This window comes from Lithobates pipiens, unplaced genomic scaffold (assembly GCF_037356315.1).
Source record: "Lithobates pipiens isolate NorthernLeopardFrog02 unplaced genomic scaffold, aLitPip1_a1.2 Scaffold_18, whole genome shotgun sequence".
Taxonomy (NCBI): domain Eukaryota; kingdom Metazoa; phylum Chordata; class Amphibia; order Anura; family Ranidae; genus Lithobates; species Lithobates pipiens.
In genome coordinates, this window is record NW_027507758.1 from 629,270,579 (window position 1) to 629,283,169 (window position 12,591).

Below are 12,591 nucleotides of genomic sequence, written 5' to 3' on the forward strand. Positions count from 1 at the left end.
CTCCCTGTATACCTCTCTCTCTGTACATCTCCCTGTATACCTCTCTCTCTGTACATCTCCCTGTATACCTCTCTCTCTGTACATCTCCCTGTATACCTCTCTCTCTGTACATCTCCCTGTATACCTCTCCACCTCTGTATATCTCTCTGTATACCCCTTTACCTCTCTCTGTATATCTCTCTGTATATCTCTCTGTATACCCCTTCACCTCTCTCTGTATATCTCTCTGTATATATCCCTGTATACCCCTTCACCTCTCTCTGTATATCTCTCTGTATACCCCTTCACCTCTCTCTGTATATCTCCCTTTATACCTTTCCACCTCTCTCTGTATATCTCCCTGTATACCTCTCTCTGTATATCTCCCTGTATACCTGTCCACCTCTCTCTGTATATAGCCCTGTATACCTGTCCACCTCTCTCTGTATATAGCCCTGTATACCTGTCCACCTCTCTCTGTATATAGCCCTGTATACCTCTCCACCTCTCTCTGTATATAGCCCTGTATACCTCTCCACCTCTCTCTGTATATAGCCCTGTATACCTCTCCACCTCTCTCTGTATATAGCCCTGTATACCTCTCCACCTCTCTCTGTATATAGCCCTGTATACCTCTCCACCTCTCTCTGTATATATCCCTGTATACCTCTCCACCTCTCTCTGTATATCTCCCTGTATACCTCTCCACCTCTCTCTGTATATCTCCCTGTATACCTCTCCACCTCTCTCTGTATATCTCCCTGTATACCTCTCTCTGTATATCTCCCTGTATACCTCTCCACCTCTCTCTGTAGATATCCCTGTATACCTCTCCACCTCTCTCTGTATACCTCTCTCTATACCTTTCCACCTCTCTCTGTATATCTCCCTGTATACCCCCCTCTCTGTATATCTGCCTGTATACCCCCCTCTCTGTATATCTGCCTGTATACCCCCCTCTCTGTATATCTGCCTGTATACCCCCCTCTCTGTATATCTGCCTGTATACCCCACTCTATGTATATATGCCTGTATACCTACAGTATCCACCTCTCTCTGTATACCTATCCACCTATAACAGGAAATTGTTATCAAATACTTGTACTTTTCCTTTCCTGGCCCAACCTCCTGTCAGCACATAACGGAATATACCAAAGTTTAACTTCGGCTGCCAACATCGCTGGATTCCAGGAAAGGTAAGTGTCCATTTATTAAAAGTCAGCAGCTGCAGTATTTGTAGCTGTTGGCTTTTAATATATATATTTTTTTTTTAGGTGGACTCCCTCTTTAACTCTATTGCTGATTGGCAGGAAAAATCTGTCACTGTATAGATTCTGTGCAAGCCTGGTGGCCAGATCACCACAATTTCTGTGTTCCAGATGTGCTTCTGCATGAGTGTTTTTGATGCATTCTCAATGTGTTTTGCCACTTTGCAGATGTGTTCCATACAGAAACAATGCAACATTCTACTTTTGTAGACTGGACTAGAATTTGCTGTACTGGTGTGAACTAGGCAGGGCTCAAGTCCTGCGGGAACGCATGGGAACGGAGTTCCTGTAATTTTTCCACAACAGGAACTCAGTTCCCGTTAGCATCCGCGTCCTGAAAGACTTTGAAGTATGCAAGCTGTGTGGCCGGTGCTACACCAGCAGCCGCCGACACAGCTCGCAATAGTAAGTGCCACACACCTGACCATTCAGGCATTGCCAGTAGGGGGCCCCATGACAGCTTCCTCTTCAATCTACCTGTCAATCACAGATGGCTGACGGGTAGATCAGGTCCCTGCTGCTAAGAGATTGTATTTAGTCAGACCTCTCATGGTGCACTCCTCACCGCTGGCCCCTCCTGATTTTCTGTCTCCTCATCTCCCCCCTCCAGTCTCCTGCATCCTTGCTCTGTGTGTCCCGCTGAATTTCCCCTCCTCTATTTTCAGTGCCATATGATGAGAGAACCCAGAGGAGGAGCACAGCTATTCTGCTCACAGGACATGCAGGGAGAGAGGTGAGCTGAGGGAGGAACATCAGTTTGGGGTGGTAAGCTGAGCACAATACCTGGCAAAGTTTAATGCCAGGAGGAAAGTTTATGTGGAAATATGTGAAGGGTTGGAATAGCAGCGAGTGTGTGTTGGAGCCCCTGCAGAGTTTACAGCCCCCCAAGCTAACATACATCTAAGCAGGAACACATCACTATCTCCCCAAGCATTCTGTCCAGATAATGTGCAGTTCATTTATGACCTTTCCGTTTAACCCTGTGTTATCCAAACTCTGTTCAATAAAAAGTATAAACTCACCACATAAACACTCTATATACAAAATAACATTCCCCAATAAAGATCAGAACATGATGTTCACATTTGCATGGAAGCACAATTGAATGAATGCTGATTATTCTGAGAATTACCGTATTCTTGTTTATTGAGGATTGTTTTTTTTTTATGTACTAACAGTTAGGCTTCATACACACGATACGAAAATTGGATGAAAAATACCACTTTTGAAGCGTTCGTGCATATAAGTGTATCCATATTTATTTTTTTGGTAGGGGAGTGGATCTTGGGTGGGAGTTCCCACACTTTTTCCCCCAGGACTTGACCCCCTGGAACTAGGTATACATCATATCCATTATATGAATAAAGCTGTTATTGTAAATTGACCTTCTGACGAGGTCTCTGTCATCCTCCATCAGCGAGCGATTTACGCTCTTATCATTATGGGAAAAGACCATCCTCCATCAGCGAGTGATTTACGCTCTATCATTGTGGGTGTTGCTTGTGGTGTGGATATTTGCAGCATACTTTCTGCTATAGCCGCTTTGATAGGACTTAGAATTTTGCACAACCCCCAATCCTTGTGAGGCAACCTGTGCAATTTCATTTCTCTGCCACTGCAGACTGCATGCAGGCCCAAAATGCACCCTGAGCTGGGAAAGGCATTTCCTATTATACTGGTATAAATGCATGTGCCAATCTCCTGGATTGTGTCCTTTCACAGGGTAAGTGGAAACAACTCCTTTTGAGTATATTGACCACATGCTTTATGAATGTGACAACCTGTTAGGTGTCGTCATCCTGGTCGGGATAAGATGATCGTTGGTGGGTCTTATGTTTTTTGGAGCGGTTGCGTTCAGGATTTCTGCTCCTAAAATAATGCAAAACACCTAATTTGCATATTTTCCTTGAGCACTTTTTTAAGAACCATGCCCCACTTGGCCCCGTCTACCTTTGCTAATCTTCTGTGCCACTAACAGGTGTACCAAGCTAAAAAAAAAAAAAAAACAGGTACACTGTCTTTATAAGAGCCATCTGCCTCCATCCACTCACTTTAAAGCATCATCAGGTGAGGTCAGGGAGCATTTCCAAAGGCAGACAGCAGACACAGTCAGAGTCTGAGACAAAAAACAGTTAGACCCTCAAACCCACAGAAGTACACAGCATAGCAGGGTAGCCAGGACAGACAGGAGACTCAGAATCTGAGGTAAGTCCTTTACCTGGCAGGACTACAGCGAGAGAGGGAGAGAAGCCCTCAAAACTGCAGACCTCCAAGATTATTTACCCCATTGTATGACGTCTGGCGGTTCCCACACCATTCTCCCCGCCCCCCTGTGACACCATTCACAGCCGCTCTCAGACTGACAATAAAACCAGGAGAGCAGTGCGGTGCACTGCATATAAAGACAGGAAAAACAAAAGGAGAGGCAATGATGACATTGCAGAGCTCTTATAATATCAGAGAGAGGCGGCTCTAGGCTTTGTGAAGCCTTAGGCAAAATTTAGACACGAGGGCCCACTCACGCCCATAATGGGGAAAAATTAATTCAAGCAATTAAAAATGAATACATTGCAAAGAGAGGGGGGAGCAAAAAGGGTGAATGAGGAGGGTGAAAGGGAAGAAGAGAAAGAAGGAAGTAGGAAAATATGTGAGAGAGTGTGGGGAGGGGGGGTGGGGGCAGAGAGTTTGTGAGAAAGAGAGACAAAAGGGGAGCAAAATAGTGTGAGGGTGAGAGACAAAGAGAGGGATGGGTGAGGAGTGGAGAAAGAGGGTAAAAAAGAGAGAAGGAGGGGAGAAGAGAGAGATGGGTAGGGGGGAGAGATGGGAGAGAGCGGGGGGTGAGAGAGAGCGGGGGGATGAGAGAGAGGAGAGCGAGGGAGGAGAGAGGCAAAGGGGTGAGAGGGGGATGGGAGAGGGAGATAGAGTAGGGAGGGGGAGAGGGAGGGGGGAGGGAAAGAGGCAGAGGGGGAAGAGAGGAGGGAGAGAGAGAGAAAGAGGGAGGAAAGAGAGGGAGAGGTTAGAGAGAGAGGAGAGCAAGGGGGAGAGAGATAGAGGGAGGGGGAGAGGCAGAGGGATGAGAGAGGAGGTAGGGGGAGAGAGAAAGAGAGGGAGGGGTGGGAGGGGGAGAGAGAGGAGAGCAAGGGGGAGAGAGTGGGCAGGGGAGAGAGAGAGAGAGGAAGGAGACAGATAGAGAGAGGGGGATAGAAGAGAGAGAGAGAGGGACATGGTAGAGAGAGGAGAGAGGGAGGAGGAGAAGGGGGAGAGAGAGCGGGAGGGGGGGGAGAGAGTGGAGGGGAGAGAGAGAAGGAGAGAGGGAGAAGGAGAGAATAGAGAGGGAGGGGAGAGAGGGAGATGGAGGAGAAGGGAGAGAGAGAGAGCGGGAGGGTGGATAGAGGGAGAGGAGGGAGGAGGTGAGATGGGGACAAGGAAAGGGGGAAGAGGGGGGTCACATGGAAGAGGAGTAGTTTGCTGGGTGATGGGCAGAGCGGTCATGTGTGTGCAGAAAAATTGATCCTCCCTGTCATCGGACTCGCCCCAATCCCCAAACTCATCAGACTACTGGCACCCAGAGAAGCTTCTGCATTGCTGGGGTGAATCCACAACACACGTGGGGGGCGAGGCTTCACCAAGCAGTCAACCCCGTTGTCTGCAGCTCAGGTCTCCGGACCGAGCACGTGAGCAGTGAGATGGTTTTCCCTCCGCTGGACACGCCCACCTCTCAGCGCTCCAGGACAATTTCTGCAGGGTGTGCAGAAGAGAAGACAGAGCATTTTCCGCGGGTGGTATGAGGACCTGTACAGAACAGGCTGACACTTTTTTTACATGAATCATAGCGGGGCCAGTAACTCACACCGTACAGCCCGTGAAAGAGATGGGAAGGGAGGGTGTTAGAACATGGAGGGGGAGGCTCAGCAGGGGGGATGCAGCAAACAAATTACTTACCAACTCCAATCAATAGGTGGCCTAGAGCAGACCAAAAGAAGAAGAACCTCCTAGTTGAGGGAGGGGCTGTCTTTTATTCAGCTAGGTACAGGTGGTCTTGTGGGGATCTGGAGGTTTTATTGGGAGTCTGATAGAGATCCGGGTGGGACAGACTCCCAAGTCCGGGGACCGCAGTTTAATGTTTTCTTTTCAGGTCTTGATTAAGGCAGCCGGTCCTAGCTCTCAGAGAGAGTGTATCTCCATGTGGGGAGACACCCAGGAGCACGGCTGCTCATCCCTGATGTTGGATATAAAGGATTTGCGTTTGTAAGGACACTTACTACAAGACCAAAGACTGGTCAGTCTAAGGACACAGTAAGGCTCGGTAGAGCAGAAGTTGATTGTTGTTTGATTGCTAGAAGAGCCGGTGGTTTGAGGACCAGTACCTGTAACAGCAGTGCTGTTGAAGAGTAGCCAGGTGGGCTTCTATATTCAGTTGTGTCTGAATGAAGTTTAAACCCCGGGGTGGGATTCTTGAGTGGACTTTTGCTTTGTGTTCATCATTCTATAAACGTGGGCTACCAGGCCCTTAAAGAGGAAGTAAACCCTGATGAGTTTACTTCCTCTTTCATTCCCTGCAAAGGCAAAGCATAATGGACTACTACGTATCACATAGTAGTCCATTATGTGTCACTTACCTGACACAGGAGCCAGCGAAGTCACCGCTGTCCCCTGTAGTCCGCCGCATCCATCTTCTCGGTGGGTCTCGCTGCTCAGCCACTGTCATTCGGCAAAGCCGCGATGACGTCACTCCCGCGCATGCGCACGGGAGCCGCCACTCGCGACATATATCGCCGTTGACCGCGGCACGCTCAGTGCGCCTGCGCGCCGCTGTCTACGGCGCATGCGCCGTAGACAGCGGTGCCTGTCTTTCGGCAAATATCTCCTAAACCGTGTAGGTTTAGGAGATATTTCTTGGACCTACAGGTAAGCCTTAATCTAGGCTTACCTGTAGGTCAAAGTGTGTTGTAAGGGTTTACAACCTCTTTAACTATAAATGTCTGTCTGATGTGGACTCACTACATAAAAACGCATCTACCACTGAGCTGAACAATCCCCCATACTACAAATGATACAGACTCTCCTATCTATATAGGGTATACATCATTCATTTATACATTATCTATATGGATATAGACTTTGTTTAGAGCAGTCAGAAGAATGATTGGTGGGGTCTCACCTTGTTAGATCTGCCCATACATCCTCCAATCGGATTGTTTGTACTTCCTGACAATGAAGAGACCTGAAGATAGTTCTAGAAAGGTGAAGAGTCCAATCGCAGAAGATTCTGGAAGATAAAACCCGGAACCACGGCACCAAGAGAGTCCAACTTCTTCTACTGTATGAAGACCAGAAGTGAGCGGAGTTGTTTTTCTGCACTTTACTTGAAATTATGTCTGACACAGGAAAATGAGGAGAGGGGAGGAGGAGGAAGAGGGGGAAGGGGGATGAAGAGGGGGGAGGGGGGTTTCCTAATTACACCATTGTTAGAGTCTGCTCTGATTTCCGTCATTTCTTAGAAAACTCCTCTCTGGGCATCCCATTTCCTCTTTGTACACAGAGATCAGAACAAGTCTAAACCTCCCTCAGGCTGGGTGTATGGGGGGGTGTAAATTTGGAGCGATCTGGTTGGAGGATTTTTGAGGGGTCACTATGTTGGTATTCAAAAGAATCAACAGAAAAAGTCCAAATATTCATTTCTTTTAGAATTCCAATAAACCTCATTATATAAGAATAAAAAGACTCTCCATCAGAAACATTCCTCAGTAGTGATGGACGAACTTCCAACGGGACGTTTCGCGAACGCGGCCGATAGTTTGCGAACCGGAACGTTCGCAGCGAGCCCCATTGACTTCAATGGGAGGCGAACTTTGCAAACCTACAGGTCAAATTTGCAGCCACAAAATAATTAATAGCTGTGCAAACATAGTCCCACCACATGGCCAATGACATAACACATGTATGAGGTGAATCTGGGATCGACAACTACAAGCATTCTTTTTTTTATATGGGAAATTGTTCTGACAATTCAGGACTGTGGAGCGCATGAAGGCAATGGAGGAGAGGGAAGGTCAGGGACCAGGGTAGGCAAAGAAGAGGGTGCAGGAGATGATCACCAGCAGCGTGACATACAGCAATGACACCTGCACCGTGATAGAGTGATCTGACAACAGCACCGTGATAGAGAGCACTGACATCAGCAGTGTGACATACAGCAATGACACCTGCACCGTGATAGAGTGATCTGACAACAGCACCGTGATAGAGAGCACTGACATCAGCAGCGTGACATAAAGCACTAATACCAGCACCGTGATATACAGCACTGACAGCAGCACCGTGATAGAGAGTAGGGATGAGCCGAACACCCCCCGGTTCGGTTCGCACCAGAACTTTCGAACGGACCCCACGTTCGTTATGAACATTAGAACCCCATTGAAGTCTATGGGACTCGAACGTTCGAAATGGAAAGTGCTAATTTTAACGGCTAATATGCAAGATACTGTCCTAAAAAGGGTTTGGGGACCTGGCTCCTGCCCCAGGGGACATGGGTCAATGCCTAAAATGTTTTTAAAAATGGCCGTTTTGGCGGGAGCACTGATTTTAATGACGATTAAAGTGAAAAAAAAAGTGAAATATTCCTTTAAATATGGTGCCTGGGGGGTGTCTGTAGTATGCCTGTGAAGTGCCACGTCTTTCCCGTGTTTAGAACAGTCCCTGCACAAAATGACATTAAACGGAAATAACACCATTTAAAACTGCTTGCGGTTTTAATGTTATATCTGGTTCCTGCAATATGGTTGAAAATCATTGAGAAAAATGGCATGGGTAGCCCTCCCTGCCCATTACCAGCCTATTTGGGTCTTGTACGCATATTAAGGGGAACCCCGTACCCATATTAAAAAAAGGAAATACGTGTGGCCCCCAGGCCTTATATACTCAGAACAGCAGTATACAGGCGGTGCAAACAAGACAGGGACTGTGTAGGTTTGTTGTGTTAACTTGAATCTGTTTGTAATTTTCAACTGGTACATTTTTAAAGTGTAGCTCCAGTCAAAAAAACTATTTTTAAGCTTTTTGGAAAACATAGGGAAGGGTTATCACCCCTGTATAATTTGTTTTGTCGTCCATCTTTTTTCATCTCACTTGCTGTTGTCTCCTTCCGTTTGCAAGTAGGAGATGTTTGTAAATTGGATGTTTGAAAGAAGGGGCCTGCCCTATATGCTCTGCAGAAATGGCGGAACAAGGTGTTGGTTTTGCCACAACATTGTAAGCCCTCAAAGTGACTCTTGGTGGGCGCTGGAGCGCCCTGCTGTGAACGATTATATCAAGAATTGTAATTACATGCCATTGTTGAACAGTGGTAGAAAAATTGACCTTTGGTGGTTGTGGTGCTGGTGCCACAACACTATAAGTCCTCACCGTTACTCTGGGTGGGCACAGGAAGGGGCCCTCCTGTGAAATATTATATCAAGAATTGTAATTACATGTCCCTGTTAAACAGGGGCAGAAAAATTGGGCCTTAGGCACTGGTGCCATCACACTGCAACCTCTGCCATATACTCTAGTTTTATTGCAGGAATTAGCCCTGCTGCAAAGCATTGCATCAAAAATTGTACTTAAACGCCCCTGTTAAACAGGGGCAGAAAAATTGGGCCTTAGGTGCTGGTGCCACCACACTCCAACCTCTGCCATATACTCTAGTTTTATTGCAGGAATTAGCCCTGCTGCAAAGCATTGCATCAAAAATTGTACTTAAACGCCCCTGTTAAACAGGGGCAGAAAAATTGGGCCTTAGGCACTGGTGCTGGTGCCACCACACTCCAACCTCTGCCATATACTCTAGTTTTATTGCAGGAATTAGCCCTGCTGCAAAGCATTGCATCAAAAATTGTACTTAAACGCCCCTGTTAAACAGGGGCAGAAAAATTGGGCCTTAGGCACTGGTGCTGGTGCCACCACAATCCAACCTCTGCCATATACTCTAGTTTTATTGCAGGAATTAGCCCTGCTGCAAAGCATTGCATCAAAAATTGTACTTAAACGGCCCTGTTAAACAGGGGCAGAAAAATTGGGCCTTAGGCACTGGTGCTGGTGCCACCACACTCCAACCTCTGCCATATACTCTAGTTTTATTGCAGGAATTAGCCCTGCTGCAAAGCATTGCATCAAAAATTGTACTTAAACGCCCCTGTTAAACAGGGGCAGAAAAATTGGGCCTTAGGCACTGGTGCTGGTGCCACCACACTCCAACCTCTGCCATATACTCTAGTTTGATTGCAGGAATTAGCCCTGCTGCAAAGCATTGCATCAAAAATTGTAATTAAACGCCCCTGTTAAACAGGGGCAGAAAAATTGGGCTGCTGGCATCACCCAGAACCAAAAATGTTCTTCCAACATATCAGCGGAGGAGGAAGAGGATAGACAATCAACATAACAGGACAGTCACTCAGCATCAGCATAGGCAGTCTTGAAGGGATGTGGTATTTCCAAAAAAATTATTCGGTTACATCAGCTTCAGGTGCTTGGTAGCTGTGGGTGATCCAAGACTGATTCATCTTGATGAAGGTCAGTCGATCAACTGATTCGGTGGACAGGCGCACCCTGTGATCGGTAACAAAGCCACCAGCAGCACTGAAGGTGCGTTCCGAAAGAACGCTGGATGCAGGACAGGCCAGTAGCTCAATTGCATACTGTGCAAGCTCTGGCCAGTGATCCATCCTCAAGACCCAGTAAGCCAGAGGATTTTCAGTGGGAAAGGTGTCCAAGTCTGACCTTGCCCCTAGGTATTCCTGCACCATGTAAATTAGACGCTGGCGATGGGTGCTGGAACCAATCATACCTTGGGGCTGCGGACTAAAAAATTGTCTGAAAGCATCAGTCAGACGGCCACCTTCTCCACCGCTCCTTTTGACTGATGCCTCAGCAACACGTTGTCCAGGACCAGGAGTTTGTGACCTCCCAGTCTCTGGGAACGCGTTGCACAGAGCTTTCTGCAAGGCCTCCCGGAGATGTCTCATCCTCTGCTCCCTCTGTGATGGCAAGATAAGGTCGGCAACCTTACCCTTGTACCGTGGATCAAGGAGAGTGGCCAGCCAGTAATGGTCCCTCTCCTTGATCCGAAGAATACGAGGATCCTTCCGCAGGCTTTGCAGGATCAGGGAGGCCATGCAGCGTAGGTTAGCTGAGGCATTCGGTCCGGAGTCCTCTGGGTCACTAAGGACAACATGATCCGCAGCTACCTCCTCCCAGCCACGTACAAGTCCACGTGTTTCTTGGGACTGTAAATCATCCCTATAAGACTGCTGATGCTGATGCTGAGTGCCAGCCTCCACCTCCATGCTGACACAATCATCCTCCTCCTCCTCTTCCTCCTCCTCACCCTCTTCCTGTGTGATGAGTGGCACAGCAGGAACACTGTCTGGATAAAGGGGGCCTTGAGAGGCAAGGAAGTCCTCCTCTTCCTGCCTCTGTTCTGCCTCAAGTGCCCTGTCCATTATTCCACGCAGCGTATGCTCCAAGAGGTGGACAAGAGGTACAGTGTCACTGATGCATGCACTGTCACTGCTCACCATCCTTGTGGCCTCCTCAAATGGTGACAGGACAGTGCATGCATCCCTGATCATGCCCCACTGGCGTGGTGAGAAAAAAACAAGCTCCCCTGACCCTGTCCTGGTGCCGTAGTCGCACAGGTACTCATTGATGGCCCTCTGCTGCGTGTGCAGCCGCTGCAGCATGGCCAATGTTGAGTTCCATCTGGTGGGCATGTCACATATAAGGCGGTTCTTGGGCAGGTTCAACTCCTTTTGGAGCTCAGCCAGCCGAGCACAGGCATTAAATGATCGGCGGAAATGCACACAGACTTTCCTGGCCTGCTTCAGGACATCATGTAAGCCGGGGTACCTGCCCAAGAACCGCTGCACCACCAGGTTAAGGACGTGAGCTACACGGGGCACATGGGTCAGTTGTCCCTGTCGGAGGGCGGAGAGGAGGTTGGTGCCATTGTCGCAAACTACCATTCCTGGCTTAAGCTGGCGTGGCGTCAACCACCTCTCGGCCTGCCCCTGCAGAGCTGACAAAACATCCGCCCCAGTGTGGCTCCTGTCCCCCAAACAAACCAGCGCAAGCACGGCATGACATTGTTTTGCCTGCGTACTTGCGTAGCCCCTGGAACGCCTACGGAGCACCGCTGGTTCTGAGGACAGAGCACTGGAAGAGGCCATGGAGGAAGAAGAAGAGGAGGGGGTGGAGGAGAGAGGTGTGTCACAACCAATAGTAGCATTTTGGAGGCGTGGTGGCGGAACAACCTCCAACACTACTGCACCTTGTCCTGCATCCTTCCCAGCAGCCAGAAGAGTGACCCAATGGGCCGTGAAAGACAGGTAACGTCCCTGTCCATGCCTGCTGGACCATGAGTCAGCGGTAATATGCACCTTACCGCTGACCGCCCTGTCCAGCGAGGCAAGGACATTGCCTTCCACATGCAAGTAGAGAGCCGGAATCGCCTTCCGTGAGAAAAAGTGGCGTTTGGGGACCTGCCACTGAGGAACCGCACATTGTACAAACTCACGGAAGGGGGCCGAGTCTACCAACTGAAAAGGCAGCAGTTGAAGTGCTAGCAATTTAGCCAAGCTAGCATTCAACCGCTGGGCATGTGGATGGCTGGGAGTAAACTTCTTCTGCCGGTCCAGCAGCTGGGGCAGGGACATTTGCCTGCTATAATCGGATGTGGATGTACCACTAGCAGAGTTCCCGGAAGCACTTGGCTGTGACACACCTAATTCTACACCTTCATTCCTCTCAGAGCAGGTTTCAGAGAGGACTGAAGGTCTAGTGGGGTTGGAGATGCCAGCTGATGAGGAGCAAGGAGAGGTCCGCTTTGTTCTTTGGTGTGGGTCTTTGAGGTACGCTTGCCAACGAGCTGCATGGCAGGTCAACATATGTCTGGTCAAGCATGTGGTGCCCAAGTGGCTGATGTTTTGGCCACGTGAGATACGCTTGAGACATATGTTGCAAATAGCAGCGGTGTGATCTGATGCACTCGTCTCAAAAAAGGCCCACACCAAAGAACTTTTAGAATAACGCGCAGAGGAAGCGCTCTGCGCAGGCGGAGCTCTGCGGTGTGATTCAGTCGGTGTGCTGCCCCTAAGCTGGCCCCCGGAGGGCATCCTGCCTCATTGGACATGTGCCTCCTCCTCCTCCTCCCTCCTTCCAGGCACCCACGTGGAGTCAGTGCCCTCATCATCCCCTCCCTCTTCATCGCTGTAGCAAACCTGGCAGTATGCTGCAGCTTGTGGAACATGACTGCCAGATTGCTGTCCTTCTTGAGCATCCCCTCTCTCTGCGCTCACGCTACTGCCTT

At 48.8% G+C, this 12,591-nt stretch overlaps 1 protein-coding gene across 1 annotated transcript in view; it reads right to left on the minus strand.

The window, feature by feature from the left end:
• The window catches only part of LOC143989608 (uncharacterized), a 28,065-nt gene extending 21,427 nt beyond the window's left edge, over window positions 1–6,638 (minus strand). Inside the window, exon 1 of the mRNA XM_077489826.1 lies at window positions 6,409–6,638. The gene's annotated coding sequence lies outside the window, so the exon portion shown is untranslated. The remainder of the gene's footprint in view (window positions 1–6,408) is intronic.
• Window positions 6,639–12,591: the final 5,953 nt, after the last annotated feature.